General features: G+C 45.0%; 1 long non-coding RNA gene across 9 annotated transcripts; it reads right to left on the bottom strand.

Moving 5' to 3' along the window:
- Positions 1–283: 283 nt before the first annotated feature.
- Positions 284–4,607, bottom strand: LOC119340495. 9 transcript variants are annotated; one of them, XR_005164572.1, is made up of 7 exons: positions 4,287–4,607; positions 4,111–4,198; positions 3,185–3,892; positions 2,669–2,762; positions 2,230–2,399; positions 2,017–2,143; positions 284–1,603 (listed from the first exon to the last, which is right to left on the bottom strand). It is a non-coding gene; the product is annotated as an uncharacterized LOC119340495 (long non-coding RNA). The 9 variants fall into 9 exon arrangements; XR_005164579.1 differs by having other exon boundaries at positions 284–2,143; positions 3,185–3,428; positions 3,791–3,892; XR_005164576.1 differs by having other exon boundaries at positions 284–2,143; positions 4,111–4,185; positions 4,266–4,607.
- Between the last annotated feature and the right edge of the window lie 5,489 nt (positions 4,608–10,096).

Raw genomic sequence — 10,096 nt, 5'->3', positions numbered from 1 at the left:
CTACAAATATTTACTTACTTGAGCATGCACAATTTGTAATCAATCACAGTTTCAAAGGTGGGACTGAAGTAGCTAACACTTTGCATTTAAGATAGCATATGATGAGATAGGAATAAAAGTTTGGTTCTTCCTGAGACTCACCAAACTTCAATACACACATACATGGACCGAACAAAATTAGGTCGGTGGTTCCAAATAGGAAGTCCGAGTAGTTGTAGATTTGCACTAAAAAAGGTAAACATATTTGACAATAAAATGTATTTAATGCATGATAACCATTGTGTAGAGGAGAATCTCTTAGAAATAGTGGTCAATTACATCATATAAATTATTATTTGAACTGAATTACATCATATAATTTGGTTCTATACAAAAGGAAATTTCCTCTTTTGTGTATATATCAAGACCACCCCCTTGTGATGAATGCTTTGTCCTTCGAGTCAAATGGCACAGCTCGTATCCTTTGTGGCAAAAGAAAGGAGTCTACAATACACATCGATGTCCAGAGAAAAAATATGACGTAATGCATCTCAACTGATTGATTGTTTCATCTCTGCTATTGTAAATCATGTCCTCAAAAGTTTGCAGAGCTCTAAACTTCTCCGAAATAGCTGCAACAGAAAAGAATAAACTATACCATAATACCATACTCAAGTTGACCACTACAACTAAGATCGTTATAAAATAGAAACTTCAAAGGCCATATCAGGTAATGTGTTGATAGGATTTAGAAAACAATGGCTGGAAAACAAATATATTTCTCAACACAAAACAAACTAAGACAAACATTTCAATACTAAAATAAAACTGCATCAATCACAATGGTTCCACTACACTTTGTAGACGCCTAATTGCTAATTTACGTTTTACGATTGATGGAATCAAACAACATATAAAGAATCACGTTTGAAGTATATCAAAATCCTGTAGCTTGGAAAGCGAAAATAACGCAAGACACATGAGACTTGCAGGACATATATTTCACAAAGAACACAACTGAACCTTGGTGTACAAAGATCATAGGGCTTGACCGCCAATCCTTTAACTGGTTAAAGTATAAACAAAATTAATCTTGTCGTTGAATAAAACCGTTATGACCTACTAAACCCAACCTGGCAAAATGATCCATTTCAAAACAGAACATTTGATGTGTCGTTAATTATCAGCTGTTATTTTTTTTGGAATAGAATCATGGTGCAACATATCTTGTATTGCCGTTTACAGAACGAAGAAAATTCAAACAATATTTTAACATTAATTTATCTTCTGTCCTAATGATAGTCTCATACAGCGCCACATCTCTAACCTTGAGCTTTTTGAAAAATACCAGACAAACATGTTAGATGGGTGCAAATGCTTCTATTCTTGTTATTAATTTCTTACAATGTAAATTTGTAAGATATACATGCAATTCCAGCTAGAAATACACTGACAAATTGCATTCAAATCATTATGGAAAATTAAGAACAGGTTCTACCTTTTTCTTGACAGAAAATAAAGAAAGAAAGAAAGAAAGAACATGCCGGAATTTTAATATGAGTAGCAGAGAGGTGGAGAACCATAATCCTTCTTCGGGCAGAGACAACAGTGGACGGCTTGGCGCCTGCTGAGGAACGCGTGATATTATTGGAATGACCTCTTGGCAGATGAGCATGCATGAAGAACATCAATACAAAAGGTGGTATAAAATATTAAGAAATTTTAGGTTCATTGATGTTATTTGAAGCCAAAATGTCCTAGCCAAAGAGAGTTGTACCAGCAGAACAAACATTCCAGGTTTTTTGGAAGCCACAAGAACAAACTGCCAAACACATTACTGGTATTCATACAGTCAATATTGCTACAACAGAATGTGCGAAAATTCTTAATGTTCTTCCTCTCGATGAAAAAACAGGATGTTTGCAACTTTGCGTTATGGAATAGGATTAACGATAACAAATTAGATGTAGCCAAACTGAGCAGAAATTCATGCATAAGAAGATAGTGGGTTTCAGAGATGTTGTCTGGTTTCCAGACCTGCAGGCAGCCTACAACGTCTCCGGTTGTACTGCTCAGTGAATCCGGACATTGGGCATGCTGTCGATGGATGCACTCGGCCTTTTGCTGTTGGTGCCCTTGATCTTGAAGAGTCCAGTGCATTCACCTAGCCATCAATATTTTGCATCAAATATCATAGAATACTATATATACATATATCAGGAATTCTTCTAATACTATAGTAACACCCACCATCGTACCTCCCTCTCTCTTTCTCCCTCCTCTCCTTCCTTCTCTCTCTCTCTTCCTCATCTTCTCTCTCCTGCAGGGACCGATCCATGGTGATGGATCGAATTGAACACTCTCGTTGTCGCCTTTTTCCTGCAGGTCACTACCGCTGCCGGAGATGCCCGCCATCGCGCCTGCACTCCTCGGTTTGTACATGAAAACATATGAAACATTAAAAAGCAAAGAAGCAAGATCTGTAATGTTCCCATCAACCATTGAAAGATTCAATTAGGAATGAATTAGTTTTACACACAGTAAAGAAAGAAAGCTTAGAAAGCAATCAGAACATATTTAGTCAAATTAGCAGCAATCTGAAATTACAACTACCATGATATTTTTAGAAACCAATATTGCAAGGAAAGCAGGATAATTGCCACAATCTTCTAGGAATTCATGGACCCACCTAGCTGTAGTCTCAACAAATGCCAAAAGTTGGTGATCCCATGAATGTACTAAGTGATTTTCTTAAAGTTTGTAGCAGACCTCACACAATATCCCTGCAAAAATTGGACAAACTGAAACTACTTTGAACATGCACAACCCAGAAAGGTATATAGGTCACAAAGTTGTCAAGTAAAAAACCCTCTCCATCCCAACCACTTCATTGCAATATTAAAATGAGACAGATTCCCTAGCCAAAATTGTAGCGGTAATACATAGTACAGAGGTTGAAAGATATTCCTAATAGTAAACTTAACTATAGAAGGTGCTACAAATAGCCATCTTTACTGTAACAACACGATGATATTCCTAAGAAGCAATCATCTACGTTGGTACATTCTCAGGTTTAGGATATCCATTCCTTACATGGCAATGCAACCCAACATGATATCCTTTATGCTTATGGTCAATACGAAAGATTGAGTAAAATGAAGTATCAACAGAAATAGTGTCAGTACTAAATTGTTAATCTACTCACCTGCAATCCATCTTCAGAGATCACGCTGCACAACGGTCGTAACTTCTATATATCCTCTGTACTTCCATTTTGTAATATAATATGTGGAAGTGTTATATGTACTCGTTAGAAAATACTTGTGAAAGTACACTATTCCAAACTGGAACAATAAATTTGAGACAAACTTGATGACAGTCTGAAGCTGAACTCCTACTGTGAGGCCATATGTGCATTTTGTTATGGAATGGTCTGAATCATAAATACCCTACTAGGAAAGAAACACACACAATCAGGATTATACACTAAGAGGAAGGACTAAAGGAGAAAATGCAGTCAAATAAAAATATTAACGTACAAAGGTCAATCAGTACCAAGAAAAGGGGTCAGTAAAAGATGTACAACGGAACTGAACTGAATTTGGGGGCTAAATGGCACAAACACATCTATTTAAATATTGCACCACTTCGAGTTTAAAACGGAATGGTGGCTCATGAAATAATCAATGCAGGAAACTACTATCACAATATATTGAAAACCATCACCAGGCTCCATGTGTATTATTGGCTGGACTATACAAAATGTGAAATATGGTCTTGTCTATTGTGATTCAAAGACTGGGATTCTAACCACTGTGTGGGATCAATGATACAATTTTGGGCATCCAGGGCTTAATATCTCATTCATGTGATCTCATAAGTATTCTCATTCCTCCAACCTGCGTACATCCACCTGCATACATCCAGCAAACGGAAGCAGGCTCATCTAACACGAAAATAGATGTAAACTTCTTTTAGGCACAAATATACCTAAACGAAGAAATCTCACACATACACCCATGTAAGAAAAAAAATGTAGCAGCACCAGATTTAGAAGGGTGCAGGGGGATAGGTTGATGTGTAAGGTCAGAACTAGAGAGATGGATGAATCATAGAAATATGGTATCTTACCAGCTAAATATTCTGAGTCTAATAAGTCCTTCAAATGAATATTGTCCTTCCTGATAAGGAATAACAATCTGCACACTTCAGAAGAAAGCTGGATGAGGCAACCAAAAAAAGCTTCAGATTTGTGCATTCATAGAAAAGGAAGAAATCACACACACAGGTTGAAGGAGGAGCTCCACCTCCTTGCTCCTGCTTCTCCGGCCGGCGAGCCTCCCTCCACGGCCGACCCTGCCCGCAGGCGCCGGTCGTTGCGCCCAGACCTGACCTGTGCTTCACCAGCCTAAGTGACGGGCCGACGACGCGTCCTTCTCTACCTCGTACCCTCCCATCAGCCATAGATCTGTTGTAGCCCATGGAGGCATTGGGGCAACGATGGGGAAGAGGGGGGAAGGCGACGACGGGCACACACATGCAAGGGAGAAGGAGGGGGAGGATTCCTGGCTTCGTGTTGTGGCAGCCGACGAGGGAGAGAGGGGGAGACCGAGGAGGGAGGGGGTGCGGCATGCGGGCGAGGGGATTGGGCGACGGGATTTCGCAAAGGAAAACAGAAGAGGAGCAGCGGACAAGCGGGACCAGGAACAGCGGCGGCCCACCCGTCATCGCACGAGCACAAGCCTGGGTTCACGATCTGGGTGCACATGTATCGGCCCACCCCTTCTGCAGCTGACGCTGGACGCAACAACTCCCCACGATGCATGATGTGTGCAACACGAGCAGCCAGTGAGGAGCACTGCGGCAGGAGCAGTTGACCAAGGAATTACCGCCGACGAGCGGGGCCAGGAGCATAACCGGCCCACCCATCATAGGCAAAGCACAGGTGCGGGTGCAGAAACCGGGTGCCTACGCGTCGGCTAACCCCTTCGCAGCTAACCCACGACGCACGACTCGGCCTGCGCGCCTTCAATGCATAGACTCAAGGTGATGCCTCGCATGCCATCTTGGATCGGGTATGACATAAAGTAGGTTCGGATAGGGAAGCGGGATCCTCTTCAGGAGGCGGGTGCTTGAAGAGAAAGAGTGTGGTCCGGTGACAAAAGCTGAAAAGGTTGGAGTGAAAAGTAGAGATGCATGTGTAATAGAGTCTTTATTTTCTATTTCTTAATGAGGCCCACTAGTGGTAGCTTGCATTGGGGAGAAAAAATAAATGTAGGTGCCTCAAATTACTTTTTGTCATGAGGCATATGTATCCATATGCCACCATTGTACATGCCCTGAGCCACACGACACATCGGGAATGGTTGACGCGAGAAAAGTTAACCCAGCCAATCAAAGACCTCCTCGAGCCCACCAGTCATCGTACGCCCATGAAGCAACCCTGGTCAAAACTGTTTGTAAAAATCAAACGGCGTTGACCCGCCCAGGCCAAATCGAAGGGTCAAAACGAAGCAAAATCGAGGGAGCGCTCGGGAGGGAGGGTCGCCCATCATCCTTATATGTTAGACCTAAAACCTAAAAAGTGCAGCTATGCTAATTAGTCTTACCGAGCACACACTCTTACCGAGCACACACGCTCGCGCGCCGTCCGATCGTCATCTCGCGGCTGCGCGCTTCCCAAGTTTTGTCGATGCGTTTGACCGCACCATTCCATCGATGTGTGCGCCAGGTGGCACCTGGTCATGGCGTCAGGACGATACCTGTTGGGTGTCTATGTGGTCGTGGGTCCCTCAAATTCTTCTCCCCTCCCCACTTCCATCTCCTCCCCATTTCGAAACCGCTCCCGAGCGTAGGGAGCGCACCACATTTCCTTCCAAATCCACCAAATCCGTAGCAGCCGACGCTGTCGCGGCGATTCGGCAGCCGTCTTCCGCCAGAGTGAGGAAGGGATAGCGTGCGCGGCGTGGAGGGAGGGGTTAAGCGGCCAGGTGCACGTTGGTGCAGTGACTGGGACCATACCACTACAACCACAACACACAGCAGCCGGCGGCGTCACGGCGATTCAGCAGCCGTCTTCCGCAGGAGTGAGGAAGGGATAGCGTGCGCAACATGGAGGGAGGGGTTAAGCGGCCAGGTGCTCGTCGATGCAGCGACCGGGGCATACCACTACAACCACAACACATAGCAGTCGGGGGCAGAAGGCGCTTGTAAGGGCATATTTATCCCCAAGATGTTTTGGTGATTGATGACAATGCTTTTGCGGACTAATCGTGTGCGTTGAGATTTTCAAAGATTCATCCTTTGGCACGAGACGATTTCATCCCCTCGAAACTTTTATTCAAGACGGTGTAACTCCTTCGTTTCTCTGTTGATGGACTAGTTTCGTAGGAGTCACCGTACTATCAAGAGGGGATCCGCTTTGGTAAGGCTAGGATGGAATCAACACATACACATTCTTATCACACCCGGTGTTCCTTTCTGCTCCATTGGAGCTATCTTTCCTCTCAGTGCCTGCCTTGTCCTGTCCCAGCGGTAGTACCGCAGTCCTCAGCGGTAGTACCGCCGAAGTACGTCAAGCGGTAGTACCGCTCCCCGAGCGGTAGTACCGCTTGCGGTCTTCGGCCGTAGTACGATAGTGGTTCCGGGCTACTACCGCCTCGACTCGAGACTGCTGTTTTTCGTGTCGGGTTTTACGGTACTAGTAGCGGCAGTAGTGGCGGTAGTACCGCTCCAAGCGGTAGTACCGCCCATACTTCCGCGGTAGTACCGCTCTGGGACCAGGACCTTGCAACCCTCGTCAGCACGGCAGTACCGCTGGGAGGGAACGGTAGTACCGCTTGTCAGCGGTAGTACCGCCCTGCCCAAGCGGTAGTACCGCTCTGTGTGTGGTTGTTTGGGGGGTAACGGTTGGATTGTTTCCCCCACTATATAAAGGTGTCTTCTTCCCCAAAGTTGACTCACCGCTTCCCCCAAAAGCTCCATTGTTGCTCCAAGCTCCATGTTTGCCCGATCTCTCTCCCTAGCCAATCAAACTTGTTGATTTGCTCGGGATTGGTTGAGAAGGCCCCGATCTACACTTCCACCAAGAGAAATTTGATTCCCCCCACTAATCCCTAGCGTATCTTGTTACTCTTGGGTGTTTGAGCACCCTAGACAGTTGAGGTCACCTCGGAGCCATAGTCCATTGTGGTGAAGCTTCATGGTGTCATTGGGAGCCTCCAATTAAGTTGTGGAGATTGCCCCAACCTTGTTTGTAAAGGTTCGGTCACCGCCTTCAAGGGCACCAATAGTGGATTCACGGCATCTCGCATTGTGTGAGGGCGTGAGGAGAATACGGTGGCCCTAGTGGCTTCTTGGGGAGCATTGTGCCTCCACACCGCTCTAACGGAGACGTACTTCCCTTAAAAGGAAGGAACTTCGGTAACACATCCTCGTCTCCACCGGCTCCACTCTTGGTTATTTCGTGCCTTTACTTTTGCAAGCCTACTTGTGTTGTATCCCTTGCTTGCTTATGTGCTAGTTGTTATTGCATCATATAGGTTGCTCACATAGTTGCATATCTAGACAACCTATTTTGTTGCAAAGTTTAAATTGGTAAAGAAAAGCTTAAAAATTGTTAGTTACCTATTCACCCCCCTCTAGTCAACTATATCGATCCTTTCAATTGGTATCAGAGCCTCGTCTCTTTATTAAGTACTTTGCCGTCCGAAGAGTATGGTTGACACCACAGACGGTGCGAAGGAGTACTCCGGTGTGAATCCTATCTCGTCTACGGCCAATGGGGGAACCTCGGTCTCTCCTGAGGAATTCAATGTGGCTCTAGACACACTGAAAGAGTCCATGACGACCAAGGTTGAAAGCATGTTTACTAAATTTCTTGAAGGACTTAAACTGTCCACCTCGCTGATGAAAGTGGGTGATCCCACTAACAAGGTGACGGATGCTACCTCCGACAAGGGGGAAGCTAGCAGTGAAAAGGGTCCTTCTACTAGCGGTAGAATTGGCACCGGCATCTTTGCCCATGTGGAACCTCCAACTTATGGTGGACCGGTTCCCTCTACTCATTTAAATCATGCCAGTCTTCCACCTAAGATTGTGAAAAATGAGTATTTTGATTCTTGGGTGTACTGCTTCAAGCGTCACTTAAAGCATGTTAATACTAATCTTTGGAGAATCATTGAAGAAGGTTTCTATCCACATGACCCGAGCAACTTCACCCCTCGAGAAGCCGTGGATAATCAATTCAATGAGAATGCTCTCTTCATCATCCAAGAGGCAATTCTCCCCGAAGATCTCCCTCATCTTCGACCCTACGCCACGGCCAAAGACGCATCGCATTGCGTTGTGTCTCTCTATCGAGGAAGTGCAAGCATTCAATGCTCCAACTATGAAGTGGTGCAAGATGAAGCCGATGAGTTTGCTATGAAGGAGGATGAAGAACCTCGTGAGCTCTTTCGGAGGGTAACCAAACTTGCAGTCTCGCTACGAGATCATGGGAGTAAGGACACGGATGACAATTGGATCAAACGCAAGTTCCTCAAGGCCATGATGCCCTACAACAAGGCCATGTCCTCCGTCATTCGTCAAAGACCAGACTTCCACTCCATGACCTCAAGTGAAGTGTTGGATGAGTTTGTTGCCATGAGCATCTTGGACAAGACCGCCAATAACGCGGTGCTCCGGTCTCAAAGGGCAAAGAAGCCCAACCTTGCCTTGAAGGCCAAGGTTATTGTGGAAGAAGAGGAAGAAGAGGAAGATGAGGAGAGCAACCCCGAAGACACAAAATATGATTATCACAAGCACATGGCTCTTACTTCGAGGCAATTTTGGAGCAAGAAGAACTCAAGACCCAACTTCAACAAGAACAACTCAAGTGGCTTCAAGAGCACGCAGTGAGTTAGAACTTGCTTCAACTGTGGCAATATGAGCCATTTCATTGCGGATTGTCCTTACGAGAAGCGGGAAGACAATGGTGGCATGCTCATTTGGAGAGACAAAGCCAAGTCCTTCCCCAACAAGAACAACTTCACCAAGAAGACTCCTACTCGAGGGTTGGTGGTTCAAGAGGAATACCGTGAGGATGACGATGATGATGAAGATAGTGAAGCAATGGCCATGGCATCCGTTGCCATTGCCACAACTCCCCGGGTGTCTCTCTTCGACTCACCCAACGAGAACATCACCGCCAAGTGCCTCATGGCTAAAACCACCAACAAGGTAACCCCCAACATCAAAACCACTATTATTCCAAATCCTTCTTTGACGGTTGGCATTGATGGTGATAAGGGGTCTAATGAGGAAGTAAATGATTTTGAGTCTTTTATGAGTAAGCTCAAGGGCAAATCCAAGAAGCACTTTGTTGCTCTCTTGGAACAACTTGGTGAAGCCAATGACATGATCGAGGCTCATGAAGGAACCATCTCTAAGATGGAAGGTCATAGTCGTGAATATGCCGATGAGATATCGGATCTCTCTAATGCTCTTGAGGAAGAGCGCGGGCATCATTTGGCTCTTGAGGAGTCACAAAACGATGACCATGCCAAGTTAAAGAAAGATCTTGATCATGCTCTTGTTGTGTCTCGTGTGCTAACTTCCGAGAAGGCTAAACTTGGGGTTGATCATGCTAGACTCAAGGAGGAGTTTGATGTGCTTGACAAGGCCCACAAGGTCTTGAAGGGTGCTCATGCTAACCTCAAGGAGTCTCATGCTCAACTCCAAGTTAATCTAACCAAGGAAAAGGCCACCTTTCCTCATATGGTATTAATTGATAATGCATATGCTACTAACCCATGTTGTGAGCATGTGCATCTTGTGGAGGAGAATGCCAAGTTGAAGGATCAACTTGAGAAAGGCCTTGTGACTTGCATTCAAGGTGAAAAGAATCTCAACGATCTTTTGAGCAATCGAAAGGAAGTTGTGGCCAAGAAGGGAATTGGGTTTGCACCCAAGTCTAAGAACAAGAAGAAGAACGACAAGACCAAACCACCTCCTCCTCTCAAGCAAACTTTTGTGAAAGAGGGAGAGGGTGCTCCTAAGGAGAAGAAGGAAAATGTGAAGGGTGTTAATGTCAAAAAGAGCAAAACCATCTCCTCCAACAAAGCCGGCGACTTTAACC

Source organism: Triticum dicoccoides, chromosome 7B, assembly GCF_002162155.2.
Source record: "Triticum dicoccoides isolate Atlit2015 ecotype Zavitan chromosome 7B, WEW_v2.0, whole genome shotgun sequence".
In the NCBI taxonomy this organism is placed as follows: domain Eukaryota; kingdom Viridiplantae; phylum Streptophyta; class Magnoliopsida; order Poales; family Poaceae; genus Triticum; species Triticum dicoccoides.
This window is presented reverse-complemented; position numbering and strand designations above follow the sequence as displayed.